We start from the raw sequence: 12,287 nt of genomic DNA, 5'->3' as shown, positions 1-12,287 counted from the left end.
ACCACACTGCCATGTGTGTACCTATGCAACAATCTTGCATGTTCGTCACATGTACCCCAAAACCTAAAATGCAATAACAAAAAAAAAAGAAGAAGAAAGAAAGGCAGTGTGACTCAGAGGCAGGACAAAGATAAGATCCTTAGTCTCTGGTATTCAGAGCACGTCCTCAACTTGTGAAAATAATGGCATTGTTTTATTTTCCCCACATCCCAGTGGGAGTATTCAAGTGACTATTTACACACCACTGGTGATGTTCACAGTAGTAGCACTTTTGCCCTCAATGTGTTACATCTGTAAGAATTCATGGTGAGGCTCAGTGGCTCACACCTGTAATCCCAGCACTTTGGGAGACCAAGGCAGGCAGATCACCTGAAGTCAGGAGTTCGAGACCAGACTGACCAACATGGAGAAAATCCATCTCTCCATGGCCTGGCCTCCAAATTAGCCAGGCCATAGTGGCGCATGCCCATAATCCCAGCTACTTGGGAGGCTGAGGCAGGAGAATCTCTTGAATCTGGGAGGCGGAAGTTGTGGCGAGCCAAGATCACACCATTGCACTCCAGTCTGGGCAACAAGAGCAAAACTCTGTCACAAAAAAAGAATTCAAAAGCTGAAAATTTGTAAGTGGAGATGCTTTTGTATTGAAATCCGATTTCTTTTAACCAAGCAAAGAGGAAACTGAAGGTCTGTTTATTCTAGTTTTAGATACTCTTCTAACAAGTTTGGCTATCTGTTGTGCTTACAACACTAAAGACTAACAAATAAGAAGTAGAAATAGTGCCTTCGAAGGAAACAGTGTCTTAGGGGGAAAGATCCAGAAAACAAAAATAAATAGAAGTTTAGGGTTGTTTTATATAAAGACAAAAAGTCTATTACATCTCTCAAAAGATAATTATAACTTTCAAGTATAATTCCAGGACATGGAAGTATTGCAGGACAATTCAATAACTGCGAGTAAATTAGGTTCATCCTGAGGAGATAGACAAGTTTGCAATATGCTTGAAACTGTTTCCAACCTTTCTTCTTCCAAGTCCATCCTCCACCCTGAAACCAGAGTCCTAGTTCTAAGACACAAATGTCATACTGTTATTTCCCTGATTAAAACCCTTCAATAATTCCTTCCCCTTTGTCTGCAGGATAAAAATCTCAACTTCTTGGCTTGCTGCACAAAGCTCTTCAAAGCCAGACTGTAATTTGTATTTGTTAGCTGAACTCCTGCCACATCTCCACATGGCTTAGCCTACTATATGTCACGTTTAAGACTTAGAGAAAGCTCTAGAAATAATCATCATACTTACATCCATTGACTCTTTGCTGTGTTCCTAGTGTGAGGCTAAGAATTTTTTGAACAGCATCTCATTTATAGAATATTAAAATGGTATTTACTGTTTTACAGGTAAGGAAACTACTGCTCAAGTTAAGGTCAAAGTTCAACATTAAGGTCAGTCAGTCTGATTCCTAGTAGGTAGTGACCTCAGGTCTTTGCCTCAGACCCCCACGGACATCTGCACTCATTCTCTTATGAAAGGATGGCTCTCACTTTGCCATGTGTACATCAAGATCTCAAAAAACAAAATTCAAAAGGAGAGTTTAAGGTGATTTCTGCATACTTCTCAGTAAAATTTAAAATTCATAGAGGCATTAGATAAATGTGTAACAATGTATGATGTCTTTTTGATGGAACAGACAGAAAACGGAGATCTTGATCCACTTGAGGTAATTAAAGAGTCTGTGACACATCTTAAAAGTGAAGAGGTATGAATTCTGGGGCCCTGGCCAAATTCCAAACCACATAATTACATCTTCCCCTTATACCTAAAATTTTTCTCAGAGTTTTAGCTGAAAAATAAATTCTTTACTTCCCCTAGTAAATGTTACCACTCAAGCAGAAGCTTGTAAGATATCCTTAGGCACTGTTAAGTGCGCCCTTCCTATATTTCATTGAGGAGTCAAGTTTCCCTTGCAAGGTGGCCCAGAATAAGACACTGTTTTACATAACTTTCCATTAATCGTTGAATAAATACAGTAATCACAACCAACATATTTTAGGAAGGAGGTACAGGTCGACAGATATAGACATTAGACATTATAGATATAGACATTAGAAATAAACTAAAATCAAAGTAACAGAATAACAAATATTGAACTTATTTGAATGATTATATGAATGCTTTATTTAAACTACAACTCACCTCGTGCAAAAACAGTGGTTCAGACTTCTAGGGACGTTTGTCGATATGATGAAATAAAAGCAATATTTTTACTTTAACTTAACGAAATTAAGCTTAAGGGTCACTTCCAAGTGTCTTTCTGAACTGGATTAAGCTTTGGGTTTCAAGTATAATTGAAATTTGTTACAAGTAATGATACTGGAAATATTGTAACAAACAGTAATTGAAGTCGGTATCTATTAAAACTGATGGTATACTTTTTATCACTGCAAACATTCAGTAGAAATCCTTGCTAAATATTCAGAGATGAAGTACAGAAACAGAAAAAAAAGGAATCAGTGTTGATCAGACTTTCATTTCAAATGAACCACTAATCAAATTTATTACAATTATATACTTCATTGAATTAGTGAACTGCTAACATTTATTGAATAATCTCCTCATCACTATGCTAAATATTTTATATTCATCATTCCGGGAAGAACACTGTGAGCTTCCCTGAACTACCAACGTGAAAAAACTGCCTAGGGCACCCACCTATTTTAATCTTGAAGAAAAGAACTCAAGTGATTCCAACATTATTTTTTGAACTAACTGTTAAACATATTGTATAAAGGAATAACTTCGAGTTTTAAATTAATTTTTGGATAAAACACAACTTTTCAAAGGAATTTTGCACTCATAATGAGACTTAGTAGATTAAGAAGAAAAACATGGTCAAAATAATCACAAGTTGAATGACTGATCTATGAATAATAATTGCTTTAATACTATAAAGCCATATCTCATTTCAGGTCAAAAAATCTCTAGGCTTTCAATTTTTTAAATCTGAAATATTAAAATGTTCTAATCCATATTTAATAGAGTTATCCTGTTAACCAAAGCAAGACTCCATAACTTACTCTATAAGGCAAAGTAAATGGATATATTGGAAATTAAACTCACAATCTAATTATTATTATGCCTATACTTACACAGTAAATGATGCAAATATATCTGCAGGGGTTCAGGTGCAGAATAAATATTGTGCATATTGATTCCATTTCGGTGTATGCATGTCTATACACTCAAAACACCTCTTTTTTTCAAAGAAGTAAAAATGGTGTTCTGAAGTTTCCACTTGTAAGCTGAAACTTTGTTTTAAAAATATCAGTCTTTTAGATTTCATCATTTTGCATTCTTTCAGTTCCCAATTTGCTTTATGTGATGTGCCTTAATTATTTCCTTCTCAAGGTAAATTACAGCTTTGTGAAACGGTTGATGCTACTCACAAACTGCTGTCAAACTGAATTGCAGCAGCCTTTGATCAAGATAATAAACATCAAGTACATCAAGAAATGCCTTTCCTTTTTCAGGCTGTGTTTTTCTCCAGATTTAGTTCCAATCAATACCATTATTGCTACCTATGCATTTTTGTCATTCTAACAAAAAATCAAATTCATTTTTGTCTAACTTGTCAGATAACGGTGTTAGCCATTAGAATGTTGCTTTAATTATACTTTTTAGTGGAAATATACTAATTGTATGACCTCTACACTTGGCCCAATAGAGTATTTGTTATTGCATATATGTATGGCTGGTTGTACAACTATTTTGCAGCATCACTGAAGTAGGACCAAAGCACCAAAACTTTGTGAGAGAATTAGTTGTTCCAGTTCCTCAGCACATTATTCTTTCAGTAGGCACCCCAGTAGGGTCAATCATTTTAGAAAGAGTCTGTGATCAACTGTGAGCCCTAAATCATACCCAGATTACTGGGGAGACCTTGAGACTCAGCTTACATTTCTTCAAGATGCTCCACCCCATCAGGTTAGATCACGAGATTCCTTCCCATTCCTAAGGACTCAGCATTTCTCCAGCACAATACTACCCTCACTTATAGTTAGGCAAATCTGTCTGTCCCTTTAGATTGTAAGCCCCACGAGAGCAGGAACTGTAGCGTATTCAAATCTATCTCCCTAGGCCCTAGCAGAATACCTGGCATATGTGTTGTCTTAACTGTTATGTGCTGAGTGGATAGATGATCAAAGACAGGTTCTGCCTTCACAGTTTAGGTCACTATTTTTATTTCTCTCATCCTGGTCTACAGCAGGCCTATTTGGCTACAAACAACTGCTAAGATGAGGAAAAGAGAAGCACGGAGCAAAATGAAATCTCTACAGAGTCAGGGCAGGGCTGGACAGAGATCTCAGTGAGTCCTGCCAAAAGAGAGCCAATCAGCTGGGCTCAGTGGTAGATGCCTGCAGTCCCAGCTGCTTGGGAAGCTGAAGTGAAACGATAAGTTGAAGCCAGAAGTTCGAGGCCAGCTCGAGCCACAGAGCAAGATCCTGTCTCTATCAAAATAAAACAAATGAATAACATTTTTTCATAAAAAGATCTACTCAGCTCCAGCTCATTATAGCCATATCTCAACACCAGATCTGACTTTTTAAAGATAAGCCAGGATTTGTAATTTTTCTTAAAGTAACCAAGTTGGCAAGGTTTTCTGATATTACAAATGCACTTTAGGCTAACATAATATGCCTACCACCCATTTTTGGTGCATAAATTGCAAATTTGCAATCTCTCATTGTCTTCGTTTCTTCCCTGGTTTATAAATTTGTAATGAAGTGTTCCCTGACTAATTACTACTTCCATTGGCTAAGACAGTTTTCATATTAAAATCAAGGTTATAACCAACTGTTTTTGCTATGTTCCTTTCTAGTTTTTTGGTTTTTTGGTTCAGTTTTAACTCCTGTTTCCTCTCATCTCTCCTCCACCCATGGGGTTCATTTGGCAAGGAAAAGTTGCTACCATTCAGCCCCAAATGGGATAATACTTTAAATGTCTTCCCCTGATTTGAGATCATCCTGAAACAGCTACTTCCAGTCACCATGGATCACACTAAAGTTGGTTAAAGGCAGACACCAACATTTCTCTCCAAGGTTAGATACTCTCTCGCGCCTGTAATCCCAGCACTTTGGGAGGCCGAGGTGGGTGGATCACAAGGTCAGGAGTTTGAGAGCAGCCTGACCAACATGATGAAACCATCTCTACTAAAAATACAAAAATTAGCTAGGTGTGGTGGTAGGCACTTGTAATCTCAACCTCTTAGGAGGCTGAGGCAGGGGAATCGCTTGCACCCAGGAGGCAGAGGTTGCAGTGAGCCGAGTTTGCACCATTGCACTCCAGCATGGGCGAGAGTGGGACTCCATCTAAAAAATCAAAAGATATTCTCTCTCACCCTATGAGTCATATTAGTAAGATAATGTTTAATTTCATAAAAGCCACATGATGCTCTCATTTTACCACCATCACTCAATTTCAAGGCAATTCATGTGGATTTAAAATGATTTCTGTTTTTCCGTTTGAACCTTCATTCTCTTCTTTTGGAGGGAAAAATCTGTGACTAGTTCTAATCAATTTTGTTATAACTCATGTTTGTATTCAGAAACACCTTCCTCCCTTTCATATTTCTTCAAAATTGGCATCAGCCATGAACTAATTTCTATTAGGTATCACTCTAGAATAATGACTGCATCCCTGCCTGAGTGGTATCCCCTGCTAACCCCACAAAGTGGGTGTTTGTTCTTTAGTCCTATCCCTGAAGACAAAAATGACCTCTTCAGTGAGTCATGTGCTCCTACTGACCACAGGTAAAGCAGTTACTGTTGACATTGTTCATTCACTAGTCCCTTCAAACATTGGCTGAGTTTATTTATGTCTTCTTTTCCCCAGTCCTTTATTTCTTTTCTGAGACAAGTCATATGATATGGTTTTTGGCACTTATATCCCAGGCCTTCCTTTATTCCATGATAAATCAGTTAGCTTTACTGTTTTCTGTGTTAGTTTGACACAGAGTTTTGATCTTGTTACCTAGGTTGGAGTGCAATGGTGCGATCTCGACTCACTGCAACCTCTGCCTCCCAGGTTCAAGTGATTCTCATGCCTCAGCCTCCTGAATAGCTGGAATTATAGGCATGTGCCACTGTGCCTGGCTAATTTTTGTATTTTTAGTAAAGATGAGGTTTCACCATGTTGGCCGAGCTGGCCTTGAACTCCTGACCTCAGGTGATCTGTCCACCTCAGCCTCCCAAAGTGCTGTGATTCTAAGCATAAGCCTTCTTTATCTAGTCCCTAATACCCGAAGATACCTGTGATGATAATGTTGTTTCCTGCACAGGACTTTCAGTGTTAAAACTGGGTATCCCAGGCAGATGGGGAGACTTGGTCACCTAACTGTCAAGGAGTTTATTGAGTAAATGCTGGGATAGTTTAATAAGACAGAAAAAACTGCCACCACGTCAGCTTTATAGCCCAGCTTGCTGATCCTCCATGTCTTTATTTCATGGTGTTTTCTTCTCCATATGTCAACTCCAACTGTCTCCAACTCCAACACCTCTGTCCACCAACCAACTTTCGTTGCTTAATATTTGTTTCTGTTCCTGTACAACTTCATGCTAAAAGCCTGTCTTTAGAGGCAGGATACAGATTTGAATTCCAGGTAAGCCATGTACAAGCTATTCTTAGATCCGAATTGGCCATAGCCAGAGGTGGACAGAGAAGTGAGGTCACATCTGACCAAACACTGGAATTTTGGAGAGCATAGCCTGTGAGTTTGGACATATTCCTTAGATGGAGGTGTGAGTAGGACAAGTTTTTCAATCTGTATCTGACATACCATACTACTACTCACCCTTTCCTCCATCAGTTCAAGTTTATTCTCAAATGCAAGTTCATGTACAAGTGTGAAATGTAAGCACAGAGATTCTCACCCTGTAGCCAAATGCCCTCCATAGACCTTAACTTACCACAACATAGCATATTCCTCCAGTAGACAAGTTCAAAGCATCTGCAGCCTTCCTCGTGTCTCCTGCCATCTGGTTCCAAACTTCTATCTTCTCTTAGAGGCTTTCAAACTGCCCTTTTAGAGAAGAAACAAAACATCAGAGTTTGTCCCAAGTTCTCCTAATTCATTCATAAGACTTACTCCTTCACCAATAGAGTGATATCATCTGACTTGTTTGTACATCTTAAACTTCTGATTTTATCAAGTAGAAGGATATTATTTCCAAAAACTTTGAAAAAAGAAAAGCAATATAGTTTTCAACAGTTGAGCTTAAAACCTTGCATTTCTCAAATTATGTAAACTGTATGCTTCAAAACATAACTACTTAAAGGTAAGTGGGAAAACACATACACACCAACTCCAATACCACAATAGAAACTTCTGACTTAATAGCCCTTTCTGTATTTGAACTATCCAATTAAGCAATACGACAGTTTCTCTTTTTGCTGGAGATGTCTCTTTCTTACACTCTTGCTTTGCTAAACAGGATTACTCATCTTTTTCTACTTCTCATCTTAGGGTTTTAATTTGCTTTTATTATTACCTGGATTGACACAGGAGAATAAAATTTTAGAAAATATGATTCTAATAGAGATTTATTTCCTTTACATATAAGAGACTATCTATAAAAAAGAAAAACATTCTCTGGGCCGGAGATAGTGACTCAAGCCTGTAATCCCTGGATTTGGGAGACCAAAGCAGGAGGATCACTTGAGCTCAGGAGTTCGAGACCAGCCTGGGCAACATGGCAAAACACTGTCTCTACTAAAAATACAAGAAAAATTAACTGGGTGTGGAGGCACACTCCTGTAATTCCAACTACTGGGGAGGCTGAGGCAGGAGAATCACTTGAACTCAAGAGGTGGAGGTTGCAGTGAGCCAAAATCGGCTACTGCACTCCATCCTGGATGACAGAGGGAGACTCTGCCTCCAGGAAAAAAAAAAAAGAGAGAGAGAGAGAGAGAGAGAGAAGAAAAGTGTTCTCTGTGAACACTTTTGTTCTAAAAAGAATCCTTTAAATACATCTTAAATTTCTATTATCAAGAAAATCCATGCCCATAGTATGAGCTGGATCCTTGTGCATTTGGTGTAAATTATAATTTACTAGATTTCTACTGCTAGTCTTAAATAGCCATTGAAACCTTAACAAAACTTATGACTTACATTCTGGCCTCCAGGTAGAACGTATTAAACTAAAAGAGCTGATATGACTCACTGATTCACAGAAGATACCCTCAGTAATATTTATTTTATAATCAGCTTGATACATTCAACCTTTGCATGTACTTATAATTAATCACTCAAAAGGGATATAAATTTGAAAAGAACCTTGATTTTATGATGAATATGAACAGTAGTGTGTTTGTGATTCAGTTTTTTTTTTTTTTTCTGTTTGTTTGTTTTTGCTTTGTTTTTTGGTGAGATGGAATTTTGCTCTTGTTGCCCAGGCTAGAGTGCAATGGCACAATCTCCACTCACTGCAACCTCTGCCTTACAGGTTCAAACAATTCTCTTGCCTCAGCCTCCCCAGTAGCTGGGATTACCGGCATACAGCACCATGCCCAGCTAATTTTGTATTTTTAGTAGAGACGGGGTTTCTCCATATTGGTCAGGCTAGTCTCGAACTCCTGATGTCAGATGTTCTGCCCGCCTTGGGCTCCCAAAGTGCTAGGATTAATAGGTGTGAGCCACCATGCCCAGCCCATTGATGTAGTTTTGTAAGCTTAAATTTACAATTTAAAATAAAAAATTTTCCCGAGCTGATAAATGAAAATCTCCTGTCATATTAACCTTATTATACATCCATTTTGTCCTGTTGAAATTTGGCTTCACTTTATAATCAATATGGGTATGTTTCTCATACTTTTTCTACTTCGCAGTTCTTACAACTTGCCTGGTATAGACCTTCATCACTTTCAATTAGATTAGTTCCCTGCTAAGTAGTAAAATCCTTTACCAAGCTTTTCCAAGCTTCTACAATTCACATAATATATTCTGCCATGTTGATCTTCTTAACACTATGTTTTTAATCTGTAATTCCTCTGCCAAATGGTCTCTAATTTTACGTCAAAAATCATCCTGAAATAGCAAAATTATGAAATTATAAACATCTTGGGTTGGAAAATACCTTAGTAATATTTAGTCCAGCCTCTCAAATCATTCATAGTATATGATTTGTTTATCTATTCCACAAATATTTGTCATATATTTACTGTATTTCAGACATGGGGATAGGCTCTAAAAATGACAAAAAGAGATCAAAAAGAATACAGTTGCTCTCTTAAAATTCTAAATGAGAGAATCTTTTACATCATAAGTGTAACATCTGACAAAGGGCTAATATCCAGACGCTACAAAGAACTTAAATTTACAAGAAAAAACAACCCCATCAAAAAGTGGGTGAAGGATATGAACAGACACTTTTCAAAAGAAGACATTGATGCAGCCAACAGACATATGAAAAAAAGCTCATCATCACTAGTCATTAGAGAAATACAAACCTAAACCATATTGAGATACCATTTCACACCAGTTAGAATGGCGATCATTAAAAAATCAGAAGACAACAGATGCTAGATAGGATGTGGAGAAATAGGAATGCTTTTACACTGTTGGTGGGAGTGTTAATTAGTTCAACCATTGTGGAAGACAGTGTGACGATTCCTCAAGGATCTAGAAATAGACATACCATTTGATGCAGTAATCCCATTACTGGGTATGCATCCAAAGGATTATAAATCATTCTATTATAAAGACACATGCACACATGTTTATTGCAGCACTGTTCACAATAGCAAAGGCTTGGAACCAATCCAAATGCCCATCGATGATAGACTGGATAAAGAAAATGTGGCACATATATATCACGGAATATGCATGATATTATGCAGCCATAAAAAAGGATTAGTTCACGTCCTTTGCAGGGACATGGATGAAACTGGAAAGCATCATTCTCAGCAAACTGACACAAGAACAGAAAATCAAATACCCCATGTTCTCACTTATAAATGGGTGTTGAACAATGAGAACACATGGAGACAGGGAGGGGAACATCACACACTGTGGCCTGTCAAAGGGAGGGGGGACTAGGGGAGGGATAGCATTAGGAGAAATACCTAATGTAGATGATGGGGTGTTGGATGCAGCAAACCACCATGGCACATGTATAGCTATGTAACAAACCTGCATGTTCTGCACATGTACCGCAGAACTTCAAGTATAGTAATAAAAAAATACAGTTGTTCTCTTAAAATTATAAGTGAGTGAATCTTTTACATCCTAAGTGAGAGAGAAAAAAATAAATAAGAAAATAAACAAAAGAATCAAGCAGCGATGTGTCATGAAGAAAATAAAATGGTGACGGTAACTGCATGGCTACTTTGGATGGTCAGGGAAGGTGTGTTGGTTTCCTAGGCCTGCCATTTAAAAATTATCACATAAGCTGGGCGCGGTGGCTCAAGCCTGTAATCCCAGCACTTTGGGATGCTGAGGCGGGTGGATCACGAGGTCAAGAGATCAAAACCATCCTGGTCAACATGGTGAAACCCCGTCTCTACTAAAAATACAAAAAATTAGCTGGGCATGGTGGCACGTGCCTGTAATCCCAGCTACTCAGGAGGCTGAGGCAGGAGAATTGCCTGAACCCAGGAGGCGGAGGTTGCGGTGAGCCGAGATCGCGCCATTGCACTCCAGCCTGGGTAACAAGAGTGAAACTCTGTCTCAAAAAAAAAAAAAAAAAAAAAATTATCACATACAAGGTAACGTAAAACAACATAAAAATACCCTTTCACAGCCCTGGAGGCCAGACATCCACAATCAAGATAGAAGCATGCTTGTGCTCCCTCCAAAGGATCTAGGGGAGACCCTTTTCTTGTCCTTCCAGTTTCTGGTTGCTTAATGCATTTCTCAATTTGAGGCTGCCTAACTTTAGTCTCTGCTTCAGTCTTCACATGGCCTTCTCCTCAATCTGCATCTCCCTTCTGTGTGTCTCATAAAGACACTTGTTATGGGATTTAAAGCCCACCTGTATAATTTAGGATCATCTAAAGCAGGTGTCCTCAAACTGCGGCCCCCTGAGGCCATTTATCCGGCCCCCCGCTGCACTTCAGGAAGAGGCACCTCTTTCATTGGTGGTCAGTGAGAGGAGCGCAGTATGTAGCGGCCCTCCAACGGTCTGAGGGACAGTGAATTGGCCCCCTGTGTAAAAAGTTTGGGGATGCCTGATTAAAGAGTCTTAATTACATTAGCAAAGACTCTTTTTGAAAATAAGGCCACAGCCACACATTCCAGGTGTTAGGACGTGGACATATCTTTTTGAGGATCACCATTTCAACCCACTACAGAAGGATTCTCCAGGCCAGGTGTGGTGGCTTACTCCTGTAATCCCAGCACTTTGGGAGGCCGAGGGAGGTAGATGAGATCGGGAGTTTGAGACCAGCCTGGACAATATGTTGAAACCCCATCTCTACTGAAAATACAAACATTAGCTTGGTGTGGCAGTGCAAGCCTGTAGTCTCAGCTGTTCAGAAGGCTGAAGCAGGAGAATCACCTGAACCCGGGAGGCAGAGGTTGCAGTGAGCAGAGATCACACCATTAAACTCCAGCCTAGTAGGCAGAGCAACATTCCATCTCAAAAAAAAAAGAAGAAGAAGAAGAAGAAAGAGAAGGAGGAGGAGGAGGATTCTCTAAAGAGGTGACATTTCGGTTGAAACCTAACTTTAAGGGTTTCTGTTGGCATGTGAAAAAGACCACAGGAAGAGAGACCAGCCAATACAAAGGCCCCAGAGCAAAACCAGGTTTTGAGGAAGCAAAAGAAAATCAGTGTGGCTGAAGATTCATCGTGGAAAGAGTCCCACAAAATGGGTTCAGAGTGTCAGCCTGATCATGGATGTTATGATACATATTTAAAGAGTTCCCTTAAATTAGTGCCAAGGTTGGGAGTATGAGTTGTATGTGTTAGTAAAAAGGATGTCACTGAAGAGTTGTAAGCAGGACAATGGTAAGATGCAATTTATGTTTCAAAACTTTTATTCTGGTTCCTGTGTAGAAAACAGGTTCTGAGGAAGCAAGTGGAAAAGAAAGAAGACAAGTTAAAAAGCTGTTCAAGTACATAGTTCAGGCAAGAGACATACGTGGCCACAGGTAGCTTTAGTTAGGGAGAAATAGTGTAAAGATTCAGAATATATGTTTCAGAGATAGTTGATAGGATTGCTAGTTGATTTCAACTAGAAAGATGAAGAAAAGAGATGAATCATGGTTGGCCTCTGGATCTTTGGTAGAAAGCATTA

General features: G+C 38.8%; 1 long non-coding RNA gene across 1 annotated transcript in view; it reads right to left on the bottom strand.

The window, feature by feature from the left end:
* Positions 1-604: 604 nt before the first annotated feature.
* The window catches only part of LOC141581606 (uncharacterized), a 109,462-nt gene continuing 97,779 nt past the window's right edge, over positions 605-12,287 (bottom strand). The window contains exon 3 of the long non-coding RNA XR_012514319.1: positions 605-7,074. This is a non-coding gene — a long non-coding RNA (uncharacterized LOC141581606). The remainder of the gene's footprint in view (positions 7,075-12,287) is intronic.

Source organism: Saimiri boliviensis, chromosome 16, assembly GCF_048565385.1.
Source record: "Saimiri boliviensis isolate mSaiBol1 chromosome 16, mSaiBol1.pri, whole genome shotgun sequence".
NCBI classification, from domain to species: domain Eukaryota; kingdom Metazoa; phylum Chordata; class Mammalia; order Primates; family Cebidae; genus Saimiri; species Saimiri boliviensis.
The sequence above is the reverse complement of the archived record's forward strand: the minus strand, read 5'-3'. Positions and strand labels throughout refer to the sequence as shown.